This window comes from Medicago sativa, chromosome 7, assembly GCF_051527215.1.
Source record: "Medicago sativa cultivar Bolivia chromosome 7, Bolivia_mono, whole genome shotgun sequence".
Classification (NCBI taxonomy): Eukaryota; Viridiplantae; Streptophyta; class Magnoliopsida; order Fabales; family Fabaceae; genus Medicago; species Medicago sativa.
In genome coordinates this window covers 45845966-45868128 of record NC_140755.1, presented here as the reverse complement: position 1 = coordinate 45868128, position 22163 = coordinate 45845966, and the positions used below count along the sequence as shown (strand labels likewise).

The window sequence follows — 22163 nt, the reverse complement described above, 5'->3', positions numbered from 1 at the left end:
ATCCCGCCTGTCAGTATCAGAATATTACCAGACGATAATGCCAGAGGATTTAAGTTCATGGAAAATAAGAGTGATGGAAATATTTTATGGGATGTTAGCTTAATACGATTTCAGTATCAGTGTCGTATTAAACACGCTTGGAGTAAGGGCAATTTAGTAATTGCACGTTTGAGAGATATTTATTTGATTTTGGCTCAAAATATCTCACTTTCCACTCTTCTTTCTCTCTCTAGGTTTTGGCAAGAAATTCTTCTCCTCCTTCTCTCCTCTTTCACGCCTTCCTCTCTTCTCCTTGTCATCCAAGAATTTGATTTCATCTTTATACATACTTGAGCAAAGATTCTTCAAGATCATAGTGAAGAATGGAAGCTTGGTTTGGATTGTTACCACTACTCTTTCTTTTCACCAAGAGAACCTCAAGAGGTTAGGGTCTTGGTTATGTTGGAAGTAGAAGCATGATTTTGTGCATGATGTGGTTCTTCATGATCAAGAAACAAAGAGAAGCATGGAAGAAGTGGGATTGATGAGCTAAAGCCATGGATTTGTGTTGAACCAAGAGCAAGGGTTTTGGCATTCTTGAGCTTAGGACTTGGAGGCTTTGGGAATCAAGTGCAAACATTAGAGGTGAGTTCCATAGATAGATTACCCACCTTTGGGGTTGTTTAATCTTGTGAAGGATAATGATTTATGCTAGTTTAGTTTTAATGAAATTTTAGTACCCCAAGCCAATTCTAGTTGATTATATGTTAAAAATTGCCATGAGTTATGTTTAAATGATGCTATACATGTTGTTGTATGAGTTTGATGCATTACAGGGTCGAATTGGACGAGTTTTGGGTCGAAAATGGCGAAAACCCGTAGCCGAAAACACCGAAAACGCAACAATCGCAGCGCTGCGCCTGTACAAGGGCGCTAGGCGCCCACACACAGGGAGCCAGCGCTAGGCGCCCCACTCCTGGCGCCAGGTGCCCCAGACAGGACAACCTCCGCGTTGTTCTGCGTTCGGGTGCTTGGGGGCAGTCGTGTGGGGGTCCGTAGCGATCGTTTCGAAGTGTTCTTTCACTGTTTTCACTTATTTTTCTACTGGAACAAGTTTGGCTTTATCAAATCATAGAATTTATAAACGGCTTGAAACTTGGGTTTATGGCATTTTCGGTCTCTAGTAATTATTGAAACTTTGCACGCATCGTCAATTGATCCTTGCATCATTAATCATGGCAATCTTAGCATGTATTACAAGGATGGCTCAAGAGAGTTTTAGCCGAATTATTCGGGTAGCAAGGAACTAGGCATGGGATGAAAGTAGAGCCTTGACATAGCTTGTCAAGAACTAGAATAGTTAGAAGAGAATAGAATGCTAGACATGAGTAGTATGTTTGAATAGACGCGAAGTGATATAGAATATTATCTTCGCATAAGAGCTAAGTGTCATACATGTATGGCAAGACGTGAATTGATTAGATATCTCTTCACATAGAAGGTTAAGCAAGCACATAGTTTACCTCTAGTCGGATCGTATAGACATCCGGGGTAAAAGAGATAGCTAGTATAGATTTAATACTCATGCATATATTTAGATCAAGACTTTTAAGTTAAGGTGCCATGTCTCTTGTGTCCACCTAGGTTGGTTCAAGAGGTTTCCATTAGGTGAAACGGGGTTAGCCGTAAGGAACCCGCATGTCACTTAGTAAGCAAGAGGTAGTGTCGTGTCTCTTGTGTCCACATTAGGTTGGTTCAAGAGGTTTCCATTAGGTGAAACGGGGTTAGCCGTAAGGATCCCGCACGTCACTGCAGGAGTGCCGTTGGTTATACCTTAGATAGGTTTCCATCGGATAGATAGGGAATGCGCTCGGGGTTACTCCACTCGGGGCTTTCCGTAAAATGAACTCAGATAATGTTTGATTGTTAAACGCTAACTTTATGAATGAACTTGACTATGCATATTTATTAGATATATTTATGATAAGTCACAGAGCCTTGACGTAGGTCGTCAAGAACTAGTAAAACCTTGACGTAGATCGTCAAGAATAGTAGAGCATAGACGTAGAGCGTCAAAACTAGTATGATAGCAAGATATGATACGTGTTAGAAACATTGTATTATGCATTAGAGCAAATAGAGAAAGATGTGCCGATGACGGTCCTAGGTCTCCCCTAACCGTCCGGTTTAGAATGGTGTCATGATTATAGTATGTTAGGCCTTGATACGTAGAGCGTATTCTTGGCATTGCGGTTTTAGTTTCCCCTCGACCGCCATGACACGTATAGGAAGTGAAGCCTATAACAAGTGAGATAAGACTATGACGGCCCTAGTATGCACGACCGTCTAAGTATGCAAGTCCCCACACACGTATAATCAACCGTCAGGTTGTATTTTTAGACACGTGGTGACCGTAGGTTTCCCTTGAGGTTGCCTATAGCCTAGGATTTAGGGGAACTCACTGAGACATTATGTCTCATTCCAATCCTTATTTGTTTCAGATAAGCAGGACATTTATGCATGTTCGGAGCCGAATGGATATTACTTCAAGGGTTCGTTCGTACCGCTGCAGGACGTGATGGTCATCAAGGATGTATCTTTATGTATGGATGGGTTGTGTTGTATTATTATTTATACGAACGTAACTTGATGTAAATATTATTCATTCGAAGTTTTTAATTGTTGTATATTTTAATGTATCCAGTACTAATATTAACGCACGTGCCAGACTTTCTAGATACGTCTGGTATGGGTGTTACAATTTGGTATCAGAGCAGGTCGATTCAGACCGTGCCTTGGGTCATTAAGTTACAACAAAGGTAGTGGGACCATTGGGTTCCGGGTAAATGTTCTAGTTGTTGTTGTTAGTTGAGCCTGATCAACTCAATTTAGCATTCGACGATTAGAATGGATGCCTGAGAGCTGAATAGGACCCTGGAGGGACGAAGTATGTGAAGAAGATGCACTGGAAAGTGTGAACTCAGAAGTAAGAACTCGGAATGAGTATTAGTAAGAAGTTGATCGTGCCAGTAGGTGGACGGTGAACTAAGCAAGTAGAAGTATGAATCCTCCGGGACTGTAAGGTAAAGTTAAGAAGGGGCGCTTAGACAGTGTTGGGTAAGTTGTTGATGATACTTCGTATACCCGTAAGTGAAGGATATGGAAATATCTTCGTAGGACCTGAAGCTTCAGTAAGGGTCGTAGTTAGAACGGAATTGTATTCCAGAAAGTAAGCGCAAGGCTACAAGATAGAGAGCAGTCGACGTAGGTTGACGGGATTAGTAGACTCTCAGGATTAGTGTTATGTTATTGAAGTTATGGACTTGAATGTTCAAGGTGAACAAGGTTCTAGTGTTCGGGAAGCTATGTTAAGCGGTAACGCAGGGAAGTAAGCTACTCGTAGTAGAAAAGGATTCGGTGAAAGTTTTATGTTATCAGGAATGAGGCATTAATTTCTAAAGTGTCGAGAATTGTATCGAATTAGGTTGATGCTTGCCATGCATATGTAGTAGGATATTTTAGATGTTGGGAATGACTGATGTGCATTAAATTACTTGAGAAATAAAAATTTATACAAACTATGTTTTGAAAAAAAAATTGAGCTGAAGAAACTCATCAATAGCGAACCCGGAGTGAAATTTTTCAGTTTGTCTCTAGGGAATGCAGTGACTATTGGAGAGTTGTCTTCACCATCTTTTATGCAACGAAAAATTGTTTTTGATATCGAGTGACGAATGCATATCACATCCTAAGGTTTCCAAAGGGAAAAAGGCATGAGCAACTATCAATGAAAAATCGATCCGGTTTAACGTGACTTTGGAAGTTAATGTGTCAAAAGATAAGAATGAGTTTAGACCAAGAGTTTAGAGGCACCAGTATCTAGAATGAAAGTCACAGATGTGAAATCATAAGGCAAGAAGTTAAATGGTGCAAAGTCATATGAAATCATGAGGATTTTGGATTTCGCAGAGTTAAGAGTACCCCTCGAATCTATGTTTTGCTTGATGGACTTGCGAAGGCTAGTTAAGATGCTAAGTTGTAAAGTTTACATGATTTTAGAAAGACATACGCATATGGGTGATTGAAGTTGACATTTTGAAATTCGAAGTGAAATTCTGTAGGTACCGGTTTGTTACGACTCGTATAGTTTGGCTAAACTCACTAGGACTAAGATTTGATGACACATACGTGTTATCAACTCGTTCTGTGAATTTAGAGTAACGACTGGGACCTAGATTCAGTATATGTTTTTTTTTATATAGTTGAAAGTCATCAACGTCAATGACCCTTGTGCTAATTTATGAAATTTCTTAGAAAGAAAAATTAACGAGCAAGCATAGGAAGAATTAAGCAAAACATAGTATGCGAGATACGAAGCTACAATGTTAGATGCATAAGGAAGTTGTCCGAGTGCAAGATGAGTCTACCATGGGATGTTGTAAGCGCGTTTCATGGAATAGTAGTTATGTAATAGCAAAGATGTGCTCCTGGAGTTAAGTTTCTCAGGAATAAGAGTGCGTATGACATTGATATGTCCAGAGGTAAGTTTCCTTGAGGTTCAATCTTACCAGCAAAGAGTAGAGCAAGGTTGCAGAGTAGCATGCAACATAGAAGTATCGAGCAGAGCTCAAGCAGATATTAATGTAATAATAGAAGAAGAAGAAAGTTCACTCGTCTCAACGGATCAGCGTATTGGTTGAAGCCAACCGGTGGGAATCAGAGTAGCGCAACGGAAGTTAATTACTTAAGTTGCGAACAATAGCCATGGAACATGGAATTTTGTAGTAAGAATCTTGTGAAAAATGTTCGAGATAGAAATACCATTTCAGTGAGAAGTATTATGTGGAAAGCGAGGAGTTCTCGTTATGTTAAGTAAGTATAGATGCTTATGCAGCCAGTAATGATTAAAGTAAAAGTTTAAAGAAAGCATCTTCACTCAGGTAAGATGAGAAAGACTAGAGTTAACACAGGTGAATTAATCAAGTTGCCTTTTGGTGATGTCTAATTCGTAGAAGAGTTGTTGGTTAGTCAGAAGGAGTATATGCTATATTGATGGAGTACGATTGATGAGTTATGCCTGACGAAGTGCATACCCTCTTATACCATACTTGTTAATTGATAACGATACTTTCTAGAATGGTGTCAAGCCACGTTTTTTTTTAACTTTTAAAGATAAGGTCGGTATTAAGGAACTTGGGAACGATGTTAAAAAAAAAGAGAAACATGAAATTTCACATTGTTAAGACTGATGAGATACGTCGTAAGCGAGTAAGCTCACTTAAGACGTACAGACTTCAGGACCAGCTTGTTAGAGACAAGTGTGAAGGAGAGTCATAAAACCTTTTTCAGATATAGAGACTTGTCCTGTGGTTCTGCAGTACTAGTATAGACTCAGTTTTAAAATGATATTTTTCTAGTCATGTATCTATTCATCCCAAGAACCTATGTACCAAAGTTTAGAAATTTTAGAAACAGAAGCTAGAATGAGTATCGTTATTAACTAACAAGCAATGGCGCTAAAAGTATGCCAATACTAGAAGGTAAAGTTTTATGAATGAATGACAATACCCATGTGATACTCAAGTCATACGGGATGCACGGATTTGTGCTTTGAGTGTACAATGCAAGTGCAAATGGACTTAGTAGAAAGTTTCAAGAGCATGTGAACCACCAGACAGGTTAATAGATTGTCAGATGAATCAATGTAGTTGATTTCACTTCTTCATGCCAAGCTAGACAAGTTACCCATGAATTGCAGTACAGGGAGGTTATGAAAGATAGAAAGATTTCTTAAGACTCCTAAAAGAGATGATAGGTTTGCCGAATTATCAAGATGAGTAACAAAGTAAGAGACAAAAGTCGCAAAGTGCGGCAAGAGAGATTATCTATGTGTGATAAAATGTATGCATGACAAGATGTGTTAGATACACGTAAGCACTGCAGGGCAAACCTGGATATCAGTAGAACTCCAGTTTAAAGGCAAATCCTGAGTGATTCAGATAGAGAAAACTTATTAGATGCAGAGTTCATGCTATGCAGAGAAGGAATAGATCCGAGACAAGCAATCCTCCTATAACAAAGGTTAGTTTTAATCACTATGTTCTCAGACAGTTCTGTGATTTTGATAAAGATGGTAAGATAGAAGAGACCATATTCAATCATATGCAGAATAAGAAAGAGGAAGAATTACATGTATTGATAAGGAAAGTATGCTTCGAAACTCTACGGAGTGAGTTTGATCAGATTTAGTATAACTGAAACCAAAGAAGACAGGTTTTAGTCGCAGCGATTGGTAGATGATTTCTAAATTTCGAGGACGAAATTTCTTTAAGGGGGGTAGAGTGTAACATCCCGCCTGTCAGTATCAGAATATTACCAGACGATAATGCTAGAGGATTTAAGTTCATGGAAAATAAGAGTGATGGAAATATTTTATGGGATGTTAGCTTAATACGATTTCAGTATCAGTGTCGTATTAAACACGCTTGGAGTAAGGGCAATTTAGTAATTGCACGTTTGAGAGATATTTATTTGATTTTGGCTCAAAATATCTCACTTTCCACTCTTCTTTCTCTCTCTAGGTTTTGGCAAGAAATTCTTCTCCTCCTTCTCTCCTCTTTCACGCCTTCCTCTCTTCTCCTTGTCATCCAAGAATTTGATTTCATCTTTATACATACTTGAGCAAAGATTCTTCAAGATCATAGTGAAGAATGGAAGCTTGGTTTGGATTGTTACCACTACTCTTTCTTTTCACCAAGAGAACCTCAAGAGGTTAGGGTCTTGGTTATGTTGGAAGTAGAAGCATGATTTTGTGCATGATGTGGTTCTTCATGATCAAGAAACAAAGAGAAGCATGGAAGAAGTGGGATTGATGAGCTAAAGCCATGGATTTTTGTTGAACCAAGAGCAAAGGTTTTGGCATTCTTGAGCTTAGGACTTGGAGGCTTTGGGAATCAAGTGCAAACATTAGAGGTGAGTTCCATAGATAGATTACCCACCTTTGGGGTTGTTTAATCTTGTGAAGGATAATGATTTATGCTAGTTTAGTTTTAATGAAATTTTAGTACCCCAGCCAATTCTAGTTGATTATATGTTAAAAATTGCCATGAGTTATGTTTAAATGATGCTATACATGTTGTTGTATGAGTTTGATGCATTACAGGGTCGAATTGGACGAGTTTTGGGTCGAAAATGGCGAAAACCCGTAGCCGAAAACACCGAAAACGCAACAATCGCAGCGCTGCGCCTGTACAAGGGCGCTAGGCGCCCACACACAGGGAGCCAGCGCTAGGCGCCCCACTCCTGGCGCCAGGCGCCCCAGACAGGACAACCTCCGCGTTGTTCTGCGTTCGGGTGCTTGGGGGCAGTCGTGTGGGGGTCCGTAGCGATCGTTTCGAAGTGTTCTTTCACTGTTTTCACTTATTTTTCTACTGGAACAAGTTTGGCTTTATCAAATCATAGAATTTATAAACGGCTTGAAACTTGGGTTTATGGCATTTTCGGTCTCTAGTAATTATTGAAACTTTGCACGCATCGTCAATTGATCCTTGCATCATTAATCATGGCAATCTTAGCATGTATTACAAGGATGGCTCAAGAGAGTTTTAGCCGAATTATTCGGGTAGCAAGGAACTAGGCATGGGATGAAAGTAGAGCCTTGACATAGCTTGTCAAGAACTAGAATAGTTAGAAGAGAATAGAATGCTAGACATGAGTAGTATGTTTGAATAGACGCGAAGTGATATAGAATATTATCTTCGCATAAGAGCTAAGTGTCATACATGTATGGCAAGACGTGAATTGATTAGATATCTCTTCACATAGAAGGTTAAGCAAGCACATAGTTTACCTCTAGTCGGATCGTATAGACATCCGGGGTAAAAGAGATAGCTAGTATAGATTTAATACTCATGCATATATTTAGATCAAGACTTTTAAGTTAAGGTGCCATGTCTCTTGTGTCCACCTAGGTTGGTTCAAGAGGTTTCCATTAGATGAAACGGGGTTAGCCGTAAGGAACCCGCATGTCACTTAGTAAGCAAGAGGTAGTGTCGTGTCTCTTGTGTCCACATTAGGTTGGTTCAAGAGGTTTCCATTAGGTGAAACGGGGTTAGCCGTAAGGATCCCGCACGTCACTGCAGGAGTGCCGTTGGTTATACCTTAGATAGGTTTCCATCGGATAGATAGGGAATGCGCTCGGGGTTACTCCACTCGGGGCTTTCCGTAAAATGAACTCAGATAATGTTTGATTGTTAAACGCTAACTTTATGAATGAACTTGACTATGCATATTTATTAGATATATTTATGATAAGTCACAGAGCCTTGACGTAGGTCGTCAAGAACTAGTAAAACCTTGACGTAGATCGTCAAGAATAGTAGAGCATAGACGTAGAGCGTCAAAACTAGTATGATAGCAAGATATGATACGTGTTAGAAACATTGTATTATGCATTAGAGCAAATAGAGAAAGATGTGCCGATGACGGTCCTAGGTCTCCCCTAACCGTCCGGTTTAGAATGGTGTCATGATTATAGTATGTTAGGCCTTGATACGTAGAGCGTATTCTTGGCATTGCGGTTTTAGTTTCCCCTCGACCGCCATGACACGTATAGGAAGTGAAGCCTATAACAAGTGAGATAAGACTATGACGGCCCTAGTATGCACGACCGTCTAAGTATGCAAGTCCCCACACACGTATAATCAACCGTCAGGTTGTATTTTTAGACACGTGGTGACCGTAGGTTTCCCTTGAGGTTGCCTATAGCCTAGGATGTAGGGGAACTCACTGAGACATTATGTCTCATTCCAATCCTTATTTGTTTCAGATAAGCAGGACGTTTATGCATGTTCGGAGCCGAATGGATATTACTTCAAGGGTTCGTTCGTAAAGCTGCAGGACGTCATGGACATCAAGGATGTATTTTTATGTATGGATGAGTTGTGTTGTATTATTATTTATACGAACGTAACTTGATGTAAATATTATTCATTCGAAGTTTTTAATTGTTGTATATTTTAATGTATCCAGTACTAATATTAACGCACGTGCCAGACTTTTTAGATACGTCTGGTATGGGTGTTACAATAACCTTCATCACTATCAGGTAGAAATCCTCGATAACCTCCCATCCATCCGTCTCCAAGGCAGTTGTGCCGATTATAGCAAAAAAGCGGCCATACCATTCCAAGAGGAAGCCGTCGGTGATACTCGTCACAACGAAATCGATAAGGGGTGCCGAAACCCAGAATATCATGACGGTATTGAAATATCTTTCTGGTCATCAGGAGATTCTCGAAATCCTTGTATACTTGTTGGTAGTCAGGAAAAGGATAGCTTGTGGCTCTAATTAATACGTCGAAATATTTGACGCTGTTGGAACCTGTAATCAAGGCATTTTCAAGCAATTTCTTTACCACATTTAGTTTTGGATATGGATGAATCAATTGTTGGGTACATCGAACAATGCAGAAAGTAGGATGGCCAGCATTCCACAAACGCCATGAGAACCTTAAAGTATCACAAGTAAGGTCAAGTTCAATAAGCAACTTGACACAGCGAACATGGAGAACTCTCAGAACTTCAGGGGTTCGGCAGAGAAAGCGATGTCGTTTGCTAGTTCACATGAAATAGAAAAAAGAAGGTGCATCATCAACAACAATCCTCTTAGCAATGTTGATGAGAAGATCATCGCTCAAAAAATCCATTTTCTGAAGGAGAGAAAACTTGAAAGAAAGTTTGAAAAGAAATGGGAAGAAGATGATAGAACTTTCAAGAGAAGGTTAATATTTATAATAAAGATAGAAGTTAGAGGGAGTTACTTTTTACGGTTTTAAAACCGGTTCAGATGCATACACGTGGCTTTAGCAGCTGCAGATTGCCTTGGAAAAAGAGGGAAGTTGTAAAGTTTAATTATTTCCTTTTATTTATTTTCCTCTAGAAACATAATTGACAAGAAAGCAGTTACGTTTTCCAAGGCTTGTTTAACTTGTTTGGTTAAACAAAAGAAATTTTTAGTTTCTCATGATTACCTTTTTCTTGAAACTTGTTCCCAAATAGTATTTTGGTAATATTTTAAAAATGATTACATTTGGCAAAGTAAAATTTCTAAGAAATAAAGATTGCTAATGACATCAAAACGGTAAAGATACCGTCATGAAATACAAAGTAAAAATAAGAAGGAACAAAGTGTTTCGAAAAGGAAAATTATTACAAAGTATTTGTACTAAATGTCAAATTCAGATAAAAGTTTATCGAGTTGGCTCTTAAATTCTGAAAGCTTTCCATCGAGAGCATTGCAATTTTCAGTAAGGGTTTGAATTTGCTGTCGAGATCATTGTGATTCTATGGCCTTTTGAAGAGCAGCTTGAGCCTCTTGTTTCATAAGTGTTTCTTTGTCTAGGAGGTTGGTCTTTTGGGTTTCCAATGCTTGGATTTCTGCCCTATATTTTGCAATGGTAGCATCGATTTCTTCCACCTTCTGTTGAATGGTTGGAGTCTCTTGTCAAAATGCTTCAAATTTGACATTAAAGGCGTAGACATCTGCTAAAAGCTGATCGCAGCGTTGCGTTTGCTCTTCGAGTTGGGCTTGGTCAGTCTTCTTTTCTTGAAAATTTCGATTGATGTTATCAAGTAGAGGCCCTAGCGCTTGAGAAAGTTTCTGAAATTTAGAGCCAGAAGGAAGCTCACAAAGTTTGTGAAGCAATCCTTTTACTTCACCAATGATGCTCTCATCTTGCTCGATAGCTTCCAATAGATTGACTTTCAAGGCTTTGTCTCGAAATTCCACTAAGAGATTTTCTTTTGATGTCTCTTACGGAGCATCAGTGGAAACGTTCGAAGATTTACCACTAGTCTTCGAGAAGAGTGTATCGTTCTTCATCAAAAAAGCAAAGGCGTCCAAAGGATTCTCTTGTTCAAGACGATCGAATTCCTCTTGGTTTATGGTGACATCCGCCAAGTTTAAATTTGCCAGAGACGCAACTTGCTTCGATGAAGCCTCGATATGATCAGAGGCGTTTTTCGCAAGAACTAGCCTTTCCTCCTCAATCAACTTGTCAAGATCTAAACCTTCATCTTGTGTTTTTGATGGTTGGTTGGGAGAGGTAACAACAACATCAGGAGGACTAGTCTCAGCGCCTTCCTCTTCTTCAACAATAGGAGTTGGAATTTCCTTACCAGTTGAGAAAAGTTGACCATGTTGAGAGGTATCAACAATACCATATTCGATACCCTGAAAGAAGTGGGCTTAGGCTGAACTAACCCAAATTGTCTAGCAACATGATTTGGTTGGTAACCATATAACCCATAAGGACCACCAGTGGTGAGCCTGCTAGACAAAAGTGTGGGAGTCAAATAAGCTTTCCAAATGGCATTGATTTCCGCCTCATCTTCGACAGAAGTGGCTGGAAATTCTTTTGTAAACCAAGTTGGTCCTCGAAGTCTGACAGTAAATGGAGCCATAGCAGGAGTAAAAGTATCACACTCTAAAAGAGTATTAAAAGCAATGGAGAATAGGTCTTGAGAAGTCCTATTGCCATATTGTAGCATGGCCAAACCAATACCTTCGATAGAGCTATCTTCATAAGCTTTCTTAAGACGAGTAGGAAGTACGACAACCAATTTTGTCCTAAAAGTGGCCAAGAGCCATAATTGAAATAACCAGATGGGACCAGGAATGATCAAACTTCCTCGAGATGAATAGTCTTTAATATTGACCACGGCTTGGTTTAGATTTTCATACAAGGATCCTAAAATAAGTTTGCTTAGGCAAATGTCTTTGCCTTCATGCAATTGAATGGCTAAAGTTGTTAATTTTTTAGGGATCTGGATTGACCTTGAGCAAAAAATAAACCTAGACAACCAACAAGTTAAAACGGCAATGTGTTATGTGTCAGAGACTTCGGTAGTCGAAGTGTCATGATGGTTTATGGCAAAATAACCATAAGTAGGCCTAGTAAAATTAAAAGAAAATTTTGACTGATGGTTTTCAGGGTCGAAAGTTTGGCCAGTAGATTTGAGGCCAGTTATGCCTGCGACATCAAGCAGAGTAGGAGTAAGCATGCCGCATTTTAAATGAAGACTGTTTGTTGAAGGATTCCAAAAGTGTAGGGCAGCAATTATCAGCTCATTATGGTACATAGGTCCTTGCCTAGACAGCTGAATAAGGTCAAAGATTCCTATTTCTTTCCAAAATTGACCTTTTTTCTTTTCTAGTTTATCTAACCAACCAATGTAAGGGTCATTTTCACCAATTCTGGGTTCTGATCTGAACTTAGATTTCAAAAAACTTAAGTCATATGGACCCTTAGTGAAGACTAAAGGTGGTTGTTCTTCTGAACAAGGAAAAACAGTACTAAGACCTTTTGGGGTTTCTTTTTCTATGGGAAGCGGCCCTAAGAATGCATATTGTGATTTAGGGCAAGAGATAATTACCTGGGATTTCCAGATTTTCTCTTCGGCTTCCTTGATATCAGGTTCCTCTATGAACACAGGAGCGCCAATAGAAAACTCCTTAGAGAAATTGATGGGTTCATCACGTTTTGTAGTTCCAGAGGAAGAACCTTGTGCATTCGTCATAGTGTGATTGTTTGATGATTGGGAATAACGAATTGAATGGTGTAATTTTTTCTGGAAAAGACGAAGTTTTGAAAAAGGGTTTTTCTGGTCTTTCTTTTGAAGAAGAAGAATGAACAGTAGAAAAGGAAAGTTTGGAAAGTGAGAAAGTAAAGGTAAAACTTTTATGTTTTATAGCCTTTTGATCTAGACATGTGTCAACATCTTGTGTTGACAGTTTTTTACAAAGTGGTAGTTCCCAATGGAACGTGGCCCACTAGCTATAGTGGGGACACCAAAATCTTCTTTTTTGAATTGTTTCTCTAGATGGATGACGTCATTTGAGTTCAAACATCGATCAAGCTGAAGTATAAGCATCGGGTTCAGAAACATCTTTCTCTCCCTATCAATGAGATGAGTCGACAATGACGTTTCTGGGGGGCAATTTGTTAGCCTGTAAATTTTAAAGGCTATCATTAAATGCAGTCAAAGGAGAGTTGACCTTATCATCGAAGAATCAAAGAACTGTTCTCAAAGTTTTATCGAAGTTGGACTTGCTGGGAGCACGTGCTTCAGTTCGACAGGCGAAATATAACGAAGGACGGTTATTTCAGATAAGGGCGAGCAACAGATATCTCCAAAAAGACGCGTTCGAAATTCAAATTAGATGGATAAGTTAGTTTTTCTATGGTTATAGGTTTGAATTCGAATGTAGGTAGTTATTTCTACTTGTATAAATAGTAGTTTTTCATAGGGAAAAAGCGTCACAATTCAATCATACAAAACTTACACTCAAATCATCCGTATGGAAGCGAGAAACAAGTCACAAGTTGCAATGTATGAATCTGTGTACCAATTTACATTCAATCAATGCAATTTACATTTGCTCTTTTAAAATGTCTTTACATTTTACTTGTTTCTTTTGAGTAATTCAAAGTTATTTTACTTAACAAACTTCGATTGAATTCAACTGGGTTGAGTTCGATTGCTTTTATCTTTTCTGTTTATTTACATTTCTCAATAATATTTACAATTTCCTAGAAACAACAAAAGCACAAATATGCTCCTAAGATTTACTGGTTGATCTTGCAAGTAACAACGTTTAAACCAGCGGTTGTTTACCAAAAATCAGTGTAAACAGTGTTGTAACACCCTAAACTCTAAAAGCGATAACACACGCAAATGATACAATCATATAAAGAATTTAGATGATACTTCTTCCATAAGTTCAAAACATGCATAATAAATTTTTCAAATAATCGCAGCGGAATAATATCATAATATCTCATCATCAACAAAATAAACCACCAAGGTAGCCATGTCACATATAATCATCATACATCACCAAAATATAAAATCTCAACTCAACAAACCGAGTGATAAAATCTCATGAAGTCATATAACATAAAATGACAGACAAACATCCTAATCAGAGCCCGACACTACGACTCCAACGCAAAGAAATGAGGTAGCTCCAAAGCTAGCCTCAGCATACTGTTTACTTGTGTTTTCGGCAAACTACGAGTATTATCAAAGGAACAAAAATGAATGGAATGAAGGGAAATTCTCATTAATCATTGAAGTGTTACACTGCTATTTATACAAGTTCTAGTAAGAGCTTTGTAACTAACTTCAACTAACAAAAGAAGAACAAAGTACAAAGAGAAAGACGATTTATACACATGATCATTATCACAGAAAGGTTTCGTCAAATCACATGACATTCTCGCCACTTGGGTAGCAGTGATGTGTAGCTAGATACCGCTCACTGTTTATAATATTAAATATGTGATTTAATATTATTGCCAACGTTATGAGAACCTATAGGGTCACACACAAAGGACAGATAGATGAGAGAAATAAATAAGTAAGACTTATTAGTAATTAAATAATTAAATATGACTTTATTATTTAATTTACGAAAAATAGAGAAACGCGGTCCAACGTAAGGTACGGTGTGTTTAAGTGAAATATGGTGCACCGTAAGGTACGGTGTACTTAAGTGCTTGACTTGCTGACCACACAAGTGGTTCTATAAATAGAACCCTTGTGCTGAAGCATTATAGGACTTTTTGTTGAAACACTTAATCTAATTCTAAAAGTTAGAAACCTAGCCGCCGCTCTATAAACCATATTCTCTTTGAATCTCCGTTGGAATTGGCTAGCACCGGTCATCAGAGGCGTTCTGTTCGTGTGGACTGAGTAGAGGCATGGCTACGTTGCTTTGCTCGTGATCAGAAACTATTCTGCTACAAAGGTTCTGCGCTTCAAGAGGTAAACACGTGAATCTTTAAAGTGTTTAAGCATGTGTTCTGTTTGATTTGTGATTAATGATTTAATCAAGATCCGTTTCAATGGGATTTGTTCCGCTAAGAGGATTATAAAAGTTTTAAAAACCCCTCTAAAAATCCCTTCAGTGGTATCAGAGCCTTGGTTTTGATTAATTCATTTATTCAAATCTTGTTTACGCATATGAGATGTGATTAATTTACCTGTAATTTATCAAAAGGTTTGATTTCACTTGTATGAAATCGTTGTTGTTTTCGACGAATACGATTTGGATGAGAATATTTGATTCTTCATAAACCGTTTTGATTATTTGAATTGTTTCAAAATCATACGGGTTATATTAGTGTTTCGATCTTGTGAAGATGGAAAAGAAACTAGTAATATGCGTTTCCAGATCGTGCACGTGATTACAAAATAATTGATTATTGGAACCTTTTGATTAAATTGCCAAATCACAATTTTGTTTCCGGAATGTGATTAGTTCGATTGAAGAAAATAATTCAATTGAATGCAAATTAGAATTATATTTAAATGCCATGTGTCTCATGTTTCAATTAGTAGAGAGAGCAATGCTAGGGACACTTGCTCATACACTCTCTCTCAAGCACTCTCTCAATGTATGGTGCCACATGTCCAAATTTTTAAGTCCTCACTTGTTTACCGGTTTTTAAAGTAATGTAAGGGAATTTATTATTTTTATTTTTATTTTTAATAATTACCATCAGAAAGGTCAGTTCGCAAACGGTTGCAATCCGACGCCGTCATGTACAATCACAATGGCTTCTGTGTATGGAAAAAGGATTACACAACCGCCATGTACAAATCTCAGTTCCATAACTTTTTCCTTTTTGATTTTTTTTTTCAATATAAAAAGTATGCCTGTCAATTTAGTACCATTTTCTTCACTCAAATCGGACTTGTCGTTTGTCATCATCGGTTAGTAAAAAAATTATAAAAAGCAAGGCAACTATTGTTAACGAAAAAGATGCCATAATCACACTTAAATCTTCTATCAATTTTGATTTGAAATATCAGCATCACTCCAATTTTTTCTGGGCTGTACTGGTGGGAGGACGAGATCTACTATTGTAGTCAATCAAGCTCCGCCGCACACAAAGAATTTGGCCGGCGGAGAGGCCATTAAAGTAGATCGGGAACCACAACAATGGGGAAAGATGTTCACTTGTCTTCCATTATTAAATCCCACTTCAACTTCATCCCGTCGTCTTCTCTGCCGTCATCATTTTCCATGACTGTTCCGTCGTCTTCCTCCACTGCTCCTCCCTCCTCTCATCACTCTTGTCTTCTCCGGTGTGTTGGTCTTTGGAGCCGCCGTGGTTGTTTAGATGAAGTGTCATAAGAGGGGGAGAAAACGTGTAAAAAAGTAGAGAATAAAAAAAATGTTGAAAGTATCTCAACCTGTTGAACCGGTTAGTGGGTAAGAAATTGAAAAAGAGGGAAACGTGGCACCATACATTGAGAGAGTGCTTAAAGAGAGTGTATGAGCAAGTGTTCCTAGCATTGCCCTTAATTAGTATTGGTTTCATCAAGTAATTGTTTGACGTATCGGGTGTGTACTGTAGTCTCGTTCACCTATTCATGATTACTGTTTGTCAAACTTGAGTAGACCAACTATCCACAGACCACATGTGATATTTTGATTTAAGGAAATCAATATACAATTGAATGCACTGTAAATGTTACAGTTATTACGCCCTCCGGTCCTATTTACAAGAGAAAGTTGACTTTTTAGATACATTGAATAATTTATGTATCTAGTCAAGAATCTAAACCAAATACATAAATTATTTAATGTATCTAAAAAATTAATTGTCTCTTGTAAATAGGACCGGAGGGAGTATTTAATACATGATTTGCTATTTAATTAAAATGTATTTGCCTATATTAATTGAAAGGAGAGATTTGGAATTCATGCAGTGATATGAGATATCAGTTGCTACCTTCTAAATTGAAAGAGAGATTTTCCCGTAATGGATATGTACGAGAGAACCGTATGCAAAAGTATTTGATTCAATTTAAATTCAGTTTATTATTTTTTTTAAATAGTTTTAAAGGGATATAATTTTGATAGATTTAAATTGACTCAAAATGCATAGGAATACCTCTCGGAACCGTAGCCTTTGTATCAAACAGATTTGCTATAAACGTATATATTTGATCCTTATTTTAATAATATTTGATTTTGTTTATTTGGCAATAATAAATAGGATCAAATAAATACGATATTGTGAAAGATTGTTTTACTTAATTATTATAGCAGAATCAATTAGGAGATTTTGTTTTTGAAAGTTGTTTCAAAAATATATATATATTACCTTTGACATTGTTTTGAAGGATAAATCAATAATTAGCAAATATTTGATTTCAAAAACAACTACGGGAATCAACCACGTAATTACGGAAATTGAAATGGCAATTCAAAATTGTTTTGAATTTGTGATATCTCTTTATTTAATAATAATAGTAGTAATAAGAGTTATTACTCATTATTATTTAATTAGTTTTAATTAATTAATTATTAGTGGTATATGGTTGTGACCTTAGTTTATGTTGGCGTTTGTTCATTTATTTAAATATGACCTGCGTCATAATAATAGTAGTAATAAGAGTTATTACTCATTATTATTTAATTAGTTTTAATCAATTAATTATTAGTGGTATATGGTTGTGACCTTAGTTTATGTTGGCGTTTGTTCATTTATTTAAATATGACCTGCGTCTCATGATTTATTTTATTTAAATACGGCTTGCGTGTCTTGATTTATTTTATTTAAATACGACTTGTGTGTTGTGGTTTACTTTAATTATTTTATTTAAGTGTTAAATATTGTAAATGCTCAAGTTGGAGAGAAGACGACGCCAAAAGATGATTCCGATGGAGAAATTTTTGAAGTTTGCTCGTGGGTCAAAGAATTGTAATAAAATAGTTTATTTAATTCTTACGCGTTAGGAGGTCATAGCCATACTACCTAATTTATTATTTTATGTATGTGATGCATGAAATGTATGTTTAGTTAGCGCATGTATGCGATGTATGCTTAACATGTTTTAGATGTATGTTAGCATGTATGTTTTAAATGTTTTATATACTTGCTTTCTATGAGCATGAATGTCATGCATCTTTAAAGACGCGTGTATGAGATACATATGTCAATGAGATTAAACTAAATAAAAATCCTTCAAATAGAATATGAAGTAAATTGTTTTCAAAAGTATAACACACTTCAAAGTATAACACACTTCAAGACTAATATCGAAATGTGTAGGTTTCGCTTCCGCGAAGTGCATTTTCTATACTAGTAAGTTGTGGTGCGGTAATTCTATTTACCGATTGTTATTTTTGTATCTAACTAAACTAGATTATTTTAATAAGATTAAAAAATATATATTTACTTCAAATGAAATATTAAGTTTAATGCTTTCCAAAAGTTTAACACCCTTCAAGACTAATATCGAATATGTGGGTTTTGCCTCCGTGAAGCGCATATTTTATACTAGTAAGTTGCGGTGCGGTAATCCAATTTTCCCAAGTGTTATTCTTTTAGGTTTAACTTAACTAAATTAATTTTAATAAGATTAAAATAAATTTAGAAGCAATGTTTGGGAACATCTATATGATAGATTAGAATAAGGAGTTATTCACTCAAATGATTTGAAAGTTGTATGAGATACAATTGGAAGGAGTTCCTACCTAAATAACTGAGTTTTGAGTACAACCCCCGTTGACTTAAAGCAAGGTGAAATATGGATTTCAACCCACTAGAAAATCTTCCAATGAGATTTTCCGATTCAAATGTTGAAGGTCATTTGTTTTGAGTAAAATAGGTGGAGCATATTTAATTAAAGACCTAATTAAGTATGTTTTTCAATCATGATATATTTATTTTATTTATTTTCTGTATTTAGAATTTATTTAGCATATGCATTTTATTATACTGTTAAATGTTCTTGTGAAGAACAAGATCTTCAGGAAAGAGTTTCTGAATTGGTACAAAATTAAGAATTGTTCTTTAGAATGAGAAAAACTTTTAAAGAGTTAAAATAGAAGTGAGACTTCTTATTTGCTCATATAGTTATAGAAAGTTAAATTTCTACTTCTGCATTATGGGTATATGATACTTGATGATTAATCTCATATTTGTTGAAATATAGAGTTTTAAAGAAGTTGGACATTAACTATAAGTGATGTCCACTTACGTCTAGAATGAAACAAATTGTTTCATTGACATAGGAGTTAATGCTTGGACTTAAATTTAACTTGATATGGAACCAAAAATAAATTATTAAATTCCATATAAAATAGAAGCATTAAATCATAAATCTTGTATTGACAAGAGAATGATTGTGTAGTTGAATAATAGACAAACGTTGTCATATTATGCAAATTATGTTTTCTATATAGGTATGCTAATCAAGTAATGGATTTGAGTTTCATGATCTTGATAAGCTGGTCTATAACTTATGAGAAAAGGATCAAATGAGATTAGAACCTTTTGTATATCATTGGCATCACTGTTTAGTACAAACAAGTGTGATTCACATTTCCAAAATCCATGGATATGGACTATTGGACACATTTGATTTTATATCATTTGAAGGATGTGAGTCCCACCTTTTAAAATAGATTAGTATACCGGTCACCAACAAAGGTGGAAGGGCACATAATTTATTTGAGTTTATATACATATGAGATGTATATGGAGAACTAAACATATTTGCTAGATATTGTTTCTATTACTTCATCTAACATTACTAAATCATTTAGTAGATAAGCAAAGTGTATTTGACACGATTCAAGAAAACTTTGAAATTGTTCAAAGATTTTAACAATGAAGTAAAAGGAATAAGTTTGAAAGTATAAAGACTATACGAGTAAGTCATGATGGTAAATACTTGATTAATGAGTATAATGATTATTTATATCGCTTCATGTTTGACATGACTCAATCTAAAATAGTTTGATTATAACTCAAAGACTCTTGAAATTAATGAAATTACAGTTATTCTTCACCCACAACAAGTTCTAATTGAGGTTATATGGTTTACTAGATAAACTAAACTTCAAATTAAATGAATGTATACTTGTGAAGGTTCCCTTAGGAAACTAGAGGATATTATTTCTACATCTTCTTCCTTGACAAAAGTTGTTTGTCCTTAGAGCTGGAGTATTCCTTTTCAAGGAGTATAGCTCTATAAGATCTAGTGGGATTGATGTAGAACTTGAATTAAGTCAAGTACCACAAAATACATGTTTCTCTAAGAATTGAACATGAACTGATTCAACAAATGGTTGTTGGTAAATCGCTAGTTCGAGTAGCACATGATCTAGACGAGTCTGATATGTCATAACACTAGGATGAGAAACATGATTTTGTCATGACTCAACAAGGTGGATATGATGCTCATGGAAGATGAGCACCTGACTTACTAGAAGGTTGCAAATGACCTGATTTTGAGAAGTGGCTAGATGCGATGGGATCTTATAAAGAATCCATGTACACAAACCATATATGGATATTGGTTATATCATCCAAATGAGTATGACTCATAAGATGAATGTGAGTTTTCTTATAGAAAACTGACATGGAGGGTATTATGAATACCTTTAAGATGTGATTGATTGTAGAAGGTTTCATGCAATTCATGATGCATATCATGCGAAACCATTCCATCATCGTAATGCTTAAATCTAACGATCCCAATTCCCATTGTTGTATAATACATGTTCTAGAAGATGGATAACGAGGTTGTATTCCTTAGTTGGAATAACCATATATATGTATTTGATATATGTAGGATTATGTAGGATTTCGTTAATCCAAAGGATACTAGAAAGGTAGATGTATTATAAAATTCATTTATGAATTAGAGAAAACTTCTCGAAGTTGAATTTTTTATTTTATTAATGAAGTTTTATGAAAACTTTTATCAATAAAGAAATCTTGTGCACATAAGGAGATTAGTGGGAGCATTGATATAAGTTTGGTGGAGTATGTGGATGACATACTTGTCACCAAAATAATTTATCTACACATGTAAGACATGGTTAGAAAATTATTTTCAATATGTACCAAAATTGATTATAGTGGTCGACTACCTTCAAGAATATCCTTGGATGTCTTAAAGGACTACGAATTGTTTCTTGAACACGGATGAAAGAAACATTGTAAATGAGTTACAATGATGTTGACTTTCATATCGGTGTACAGTATATCCAGATCGTAATTTGGAATAAATGTTATGCTAAGAGATCAACTATGAAATTTGTAAAAGTACAAGCTTCAGATAGTTGTTATTTCTATTACAGATGTCAAATATATATGATTTGGATTGCTTAGTTCATAATTGAGGGAAAACAGGTGTTTCTTGCGTTGCAGATTCCATTGATCTCGTCTGAGATGAAATTGGTTTAAATCTTGCGAGCAATGAAAACTTGATCTCACCAATAATCCAAATATATACTTTGACACTTCAATTTCTTTTCGATAGAAAATAGGAAGTGTAAATTGAAAGAAGTATAACCTACCAACATAGGAAAGAGTTCCTTATCTTCTCGTAGAGTATCTTGCCCATAGTGTGCTTGATGCTAACACTTGACCAATAGATATTGAGTTAATATTTGACTTTTAGTGCTAGTGGGAAATTGTTGGAGTAAGCCCTAATAGCCAATCTATGTTGATTGGGTTTGGCTTTGTATCATGATATTGATATAAGTATATATTGTGAATATATAATAATAAGGCATTTCTTTATTGATTTTGTTTTGTTTCAAAATGATAAAGTTCCTAGAATAGTTAGTCTGTTTAATGGAACATTAAGTATAACTTATTTGTGAGACCCCGTTAAACATAAGGAAACTATTCTTAAAGTATCCGTAGTCAAGCTTTATTGAGAGGTGGGATATCATTAAAGTATAGAGACTATTATGTGGGTAGACTGATGATCACATCTCACAGAAAGTATAGAGACTATTATGTGGGTAGACTGATGATCACATCTCACAGATCATGGATAAAGAGTTATCAAGTTTTCACATAGATATAAATATTAGGAGTAATATTTATATTGGATTGACCCGCCATGAGAATACTACATAGTAAAAGTTATGAAAAGTGTCATAAGATATTCTCATAGTGATAGTGGTGTATTTCACCCTTCGACCTGAAACCACTATGTACCCTAGATGTTGGAGTCGAGTGCTTTGTCACCATTCAAACTTTGTCCGTAACAGGATGACTATAAAGTTGGTTGATGGGTACTCCATGAATCATGCTGAAGGACATGAGTGACCTAGATGGAATTTGCCCCTCCAACAAAAC

General features: G+C 36.2%; 1 long non-coding RNA gene across 1 annotated transcript; it reads left to right on the top strand.

Moving 5' to 3' along the window:
- Positions 1-6483: 6483 nt before the first annotated feature.
- Positions 6484-9004, top strand: LOC146906185 (uncharacterized). The gene is made up of 2 exons (XR_015019355.1): positions 6484-6951; positions 8807-9004. It is a non-coding gene; the product is annotated as an uncharacterized LOC146906185 (long non-coding RNA).
- The last annotated feature ends 13159 nt before the right edge of the window (positions 9005-22163 follow it).